The sequence below is a fragment of the Leuresthes tenuis genome, unplaced genomic scaffold, assembly GCF_036924035.1.
Source record: "Leuresthes tenuis unplaced genomic scaffold, fLeuTen1.0.hap1 SCAF_23, whole genome shotgun sequence".
In the NCBI taxonomy this organism is placed as follows: domain Eukaryota; kingdom Metazoa; phylum Chordata; class Actinopteri; order Atheriniformes; family Atherinopsidae; genus Leuresthes; species Leuresthes tenuis.
In genome coordinates, this window is record NW_027325377.1 from 11,135,101 (window position 1) to 11,141,100 (window position 6,000).

General features: G+C 43.3%; 1 non-coding gene across 1 annotated transcript; it reads right to left on the reverse strand.

The window, feature by feature from the left end:
- Window positions 1-3,375: 3,375 nt before the first annotated feature.
- Window positions 3,376-3,566, reverse strand: LOC140283577 (U2 spliceosomal RNA). The gene has a single exon (XR_011910170.1). It is a non-coding gene; the product is annotated as a U2 spliceosomal RNA (small nuclear RNA).
- Window positions 3,567-6,000: the final 2,434 nt, after the last annotated feature.

Sequence of the window (6,000 nt, forward strand, 5' to 3'; positions counted from 1 at the left end):
TTTCTTACCCGCTTTTTACCAACTATGGTCGGACATTCACACCTTCTTACAGCGGAAAACCTCCGCTCCCTCTTTTGATGGTGTATGTTCTGGCATTCGAACCTTTTCTTACCCACTTTTTACAAACTATGCTCGGACATTCACACCTTCTTGCAGCGAAACACCTCCGCTCCCTCTTTTGATTGTGTATGTTCGGGCATTTAAACCTTTTCTTACCCGCCTTTTACAAACTATGGTCGGACATTCAAACCTTCTTGTGGCCGCACACATCCACTTCTGCTTGTGATGATGTATAGTTGGGCATTCACACCTTTTCTTATCCATTTCTCAGTAATTATTGGTGGACATTCAGACCTTCTTGCAGCTGAACACCTCTGCTCCCGCTTTTGATGGTGTATAGTCGGGCTTTCGAGGCTTTTCTTCAACGGTGTTTACAAATTATGGTTGGAAATTCAGACCTTGCAGCCGAACACCTCCGCTCCCTCTTTTGATCATACATTGTCGGGCATTCGCACCTTGTCTTACCCGCGTTTTACAAACCATGGTCGGACTTTCACACCTTCTTGTAGCCGAACAACTCCGCTCCCGCTATTGATTGTGTACAGTCGGGTATTTTAACCTTTTCTTACCCGCTTTTTACCAACTTTTTATCATCTTTTGATGATGGCATTCGCACCTTTTCTTACCCATTTTTCAGGAATTATGGGTGGAAATTCACACCTACTTGCAGTCGAACAGCTCTGCTCCCACTTTTGATTATGTTTGGTTGGATATTCGAACCTTTTCTTAACTGGTTTTTACAAACTTTGGTCGGACATTCGCACCATCTTACAGCGGAACACCTCCGCTCCCTCTTTTGATGGTGTATTTTCGGGCATTCGCACCTTTTCTTACCCGCTTTTTACCAACTATGGTCGGACATTCGCACCATCTTACAGCGGAACACCTCCGCTCCCTCTTTTGATGGTGTATTTTCGGGCATTCGCACCTTTTCTTACCCGCTTTTTACAAACTATGGTTGGACATTCAAACCTTCTTGTAGCCAAACACATCCACTCCTGCTTTTGTTGATGTATGGTTGGGCATTCGAACCTACTTGTTGCCCGCTTTTCATTAATTATGGGTGGACATTCAGACCTACTTGCAGCCGAACACCTCGGCTTCCGCTTTTGATGGTGTATATTTTTGCATTCGAACCTTTTCTTACCCGCTTTTTACAAACCATGGTCGGACTTTCACACCTTCTTTTAGCCGAACAACTCCGCTCCCGCTATTGATTGTGTAGAGTCGGGTATTTTAACCTTTTCTTACCCGCTTTTTACCAACTATGGTTGGACATTCACACCTTCTTACAGCGGAACACCTCCGCTCCCTCTTTTGATGGTGTATGTTCGGGCATTCAAACCTTTTCTTACCCGCCTTTTACAAACTATGCTCGGACATTCAAACCTTCTTGTGGCCGAACACATCCACTTCTGCTTTTGATGATGTATAGTTGGGCATTCACACCTCTTCTTACCCATTTTTCAGTAATTATTGGTGGACATTCAGACCTTCTTGCAGCTGAACACCTCTGCTCCCGCTTTTGATGGTGTATAGTCGGGCTTTCGAGGCTTTTCTTCAACGGTGTTTACAAATTATGGTTGGAAATTCAGACCTTGCAGCCGAACACCTCCGCTCCCTCTTTTGATCATACATTGTCGGACATTCGCACCTTGTCTTACCCGCGTTTTACAAACCATGGTCGGACATTCACAGCTTCCTCTCCACCATACTTGTATGGTGGGATAATCACACCCACTTGCATCCGAAGACCTCTGCCCCCACTTTTGTTGATATTTAGTCGGTCATTCACACCTTACCCGTTTTCTTGCAGCCAAACACCTCTGATCTCGCTTTTGATGATGTAAGATTGGGCATTCAGACCTTGCTTTTCCTGCTTTTCACCAACTATAGACGGACATTCACACCTTCTTGCAGCCGAACACTTCCGCTCCACCTTTTAGGTTTCTATCACACCTTTTTTTTCACCGCATTTTATAGATTATGGTTGGAAATTCTCAACCACTCATCCGAAGACCTCTCCTCCCGCTTTTGTTAATATATTTGAACTTTAGTCAGACATTCACACCTACTTGCAGCCGAACACCACCTCTCTAGCTTTTGATGATGTATGGTCCGGCATTCTTACCGTTTCTAACACATTTTTCAGCAATTATGGTAGGACATTCACACCTTCTTGCAGCTGAACACCTCCTCTCCCACTTATGATCATGTGCAGATTGATTTTCGAAAATTTTCTTTCATGTTTTCTAGCAATTAATGATGGACATTTAGACCTTCTTGCAGCTGAACACCTCCGCTCCCGCTTTTGATCATACATTGTCAGGCATTCGAACCTTGTCTTACAAACTTTAGTCAAACATTCACACCTTTTTGCAGCCGAACACAGTTTTTTTCAGCCGAACTTGGGCATTCGAACCTTTTCATACCCACTTTTTACCAACTATTGTCGGACATTCAAACCTTCTTGTAGCCGAACACATCCAGTCCTGCTTTTGATGATGTATGTTCAGGCATTCGAACCTTTTCTTACCAGCTTTTTACAAACTATGCTCGGACATTCAAACCTTCTTGTAGCCGAACACATCCACTCCTGCTTTTGATGATGTATGGTATGGCATTCGAACCTACTTGTTGCCCGCTTTTCATTAATTATGGGTGGACATTCACACCTTGTCGCAGCCAAACACCTCCGCTCCCTGTTTTGATCATGTATGGTTGGACATTCGCACCTTTTCTCACCCGCTTTTTGCAAACTATGGTCGGCCATTCACAGCTTCCTCTCCACCATACTTCTATGGTGGGATATTCACACCCACTTGCATCCGAAGACCTCCGCCCCCACTTTTGTTGATATTTAGTCGGTCATTCGCACCTTACCCACTTTTGGCAAACTATGGCCTTCTTGCAGCCAAAAACCTCTGATCTCGCTTTTGATGATGTAAGGTTGGGCATTCAGACCTTGCTTCACCTGCTTTTCACCAAATATAGTCGGACATTCACACCTTCTTGCAGCCGAACACTTCCGCTCCACCTTTTAGTTTTCTATGGGGCATTCACACCTTTTTTTTCACCGCATTTTATAAAAACACCACAGGAACACCGTATTGAGGCGTTGTTCTGACCGCTCATTCGGTGTCGCGTTTCTTTCAAGCAATTCGCCTGGTTAGCCCGCACTCGGCTCGCTCCCAGAGCCGTGTTAAAGTCTACTTCGCATTCACTCTCTTTTCTCAGCAGACTAAAAGAAAGTTTCATCTTGGGCTCCCTGAAACCTCCATCCTGCACCGCTGTTTGCTTTTTCACAAGAGCAGAGGAGAGCGCACCGTTCCCAGGGGCACTACAGTACCGGGTCGATGCTTGGAGTGAACGGAGCAAGCTCCTTTTTCAACTCCTATTGATACAAATCCATTTAATATGTAGTCCTCGCATAGAGGACACATCAGACATTAAACTGATAAGAACAGATACTACACTTGATCTTAGCCAAAAGGCAGAGAAGCGATAACTGTCCACTGGTTCACGTCCGAGGGCCCTTCCTGGCACAATGCGCACTTGTAGCGGTGTTCTTTTTATGGCCATAGTGTCACTTTGCACCTCGGCCCACCCGCTGCACTGAGCACTCTTCAGCCCTTTTAAATGGTATAACTTTACACTACCGCACGCTCCAGCGAGCACCATTCAAGCAACAACTTTGCACTCCAGCTTCGAACATTGGCACAGTCGCAACAAGTAAGGCGACTCTACTCAGAGAAGTCACTCTGCACAGTAACAAGATTTCTTTTGCACAGACAGAAAGGGCTTCATCCGCGAAGGTAAAGCCTGCCAAAAATAGAAACAACTCATTAGTGCTGCTCAACGTTGTACTTTGCAGTAAAAGAAAGAGCAAATCTAAAGATTCAGGAATCCGAGAATAAGCTTACTTCCATGAGTTCTTCACGATTTCGGATTTTGCTATAAAATGAATTCCTTCACTCAAACTAAATTAAAACTGCTAAACCGCTAATCTGTTACATGCAAGGCAGATGTCAAATTCACCGAAATAGGATCTAAGGGTATTTGGCCAATCGAGCTGTAGCAGCTTCGGTAAAAGAGTATAAGTTGAAGAGTTTGTGAATAAAGGTGTGCACACACATAGTGAGTTGTAGGAAAATAGGCAGGGAGCAATGCCGGCTGGGGTATAGGTTCTTGTATGTTGTCTGACTGTTTGATTTGAATGTGTTGTGTAAGTGTCCTGTTGAATGTTACATGTTTGGGCTTTGACACGCTTCACTGTGGTTGTTAACTGTGTGGTGTGTCCTGAAATGTTATATGTTTGGGCTGTGTGACATGCTTAATGCTTTTCAGTAGCAACCCACTTATTCATATATAGCAACTGACAACATAAGAAGTCCGGACATACTTTGATAGTAGTTGTAGAAGTATCCTTATTGATAATAGATAAACTAATTCATAGTGATAGAACAGTAGATGAACAGGTGCCTGCACATGTCTCATGAAAATAAAATGGGTGTATGATTGCTGACGGCAGAGCAATACTGCCAAACTTATGAGTTCTTGTGGCAAACTTGATTCAGTGTCTTGACGTGTATACGCTGTTTCGCTGACTTGTCACAAGAAACAAAGTGTGTTTGATAAGATCCGACCATTTTATTACGGGAGGATCAGTATATATGGATTCTGATGTGACTGATAAACTCATTCGTATCTTAAGCATAATCTAATACGTGAGACAACGCCCTGGCACACAATCAAAAAAAAAAAAAGAGAGAGCGGTTTTGTGTCCCCACAGTCCATAATGTAGAAAAGAGAGAAAAAAGCCTTTCTGATTTGTTGTGTGTGCTCACAGTGCAGAGTGTAGAGAAAAGAGAGAAAAGAAAGCCGTTTTGGTGTCACGGGTGTTGTGACTTACACATACACATTTCTGAATTGAGAAAGGAAATTATTTTAGAGGAAGCACTAGAGTTTAGATCCCACATTTGTTGATAGGCATTCATTTAATTTTTCTTTTAATCAGTTTTAAAGTGAATACTAACTGAGAAATGAAAAAGGTGAAGAGTTTAGAAGCTTGGTTCAAGAGCAAAACTTGGTTTATGATCAGCTGAGTCTCTAAACAGAACAGCAAAGGGCTTCATCGAACATTTAAAAAAGATTCAGATTGTTAGAATATCCAGAATTTATAGGAATGGTGGTGATTACTCTTATTTTCTACAATGGAAATAACTGCACCATGTCTGTTTTATGAATTTAAGGGGCTAAAAAGTTTTGTTCTCGTTTTTCTATGATTAACCGAATGTATGTGAGAGTCCAAACAGACAGAAGGGTTACGGCCGAGCGCTGGACCTTCCAAAAAAGATGAGACAGGCTGGACCCGTGCCATACTAGTTAAGGCCTGCCTGTGGATTACAGGTTCTTTAAACTCTCACACACACAAACTCACACACGTTCGCACACATACACCCATACACACACACATTCTTGAACTTGCTGCAAGATTAAACCTTTGCATTAACTGACTCCAGCAACTCTGAGTCTCATTGAGAGACTTTTCTCAACAATTGGGTCCTCAAACCAGATCTCAACGTTTTTTCCGCTGTCCAGGGTCGGAGCTGAAACCGTGCACGGGGGAGTCCAGTACTCCTAATGAAAGACCCCCTGCTGAATTGCGGTAATTAGGGGCCAGTGTCCACTGAAAGGGGAAAAAGGGACGAGATCGTACTTTTGAATCAATGGCCAGAAGCCATTGGCAGTGCAGGCATCAACAATAATGGTGTTATTTCACCCATTAACACTTAAGGTACCTCATGCAGTGGCTGTGATATGGTTACTTAACAAAATATCTTTACCAGACATCTCTCCTACATAACAGTTCTTCTTTCACAGCCACACCTTGTTGTCGAGAGATGTGCTACACTTAATCCATCCACACTGCTACCTACC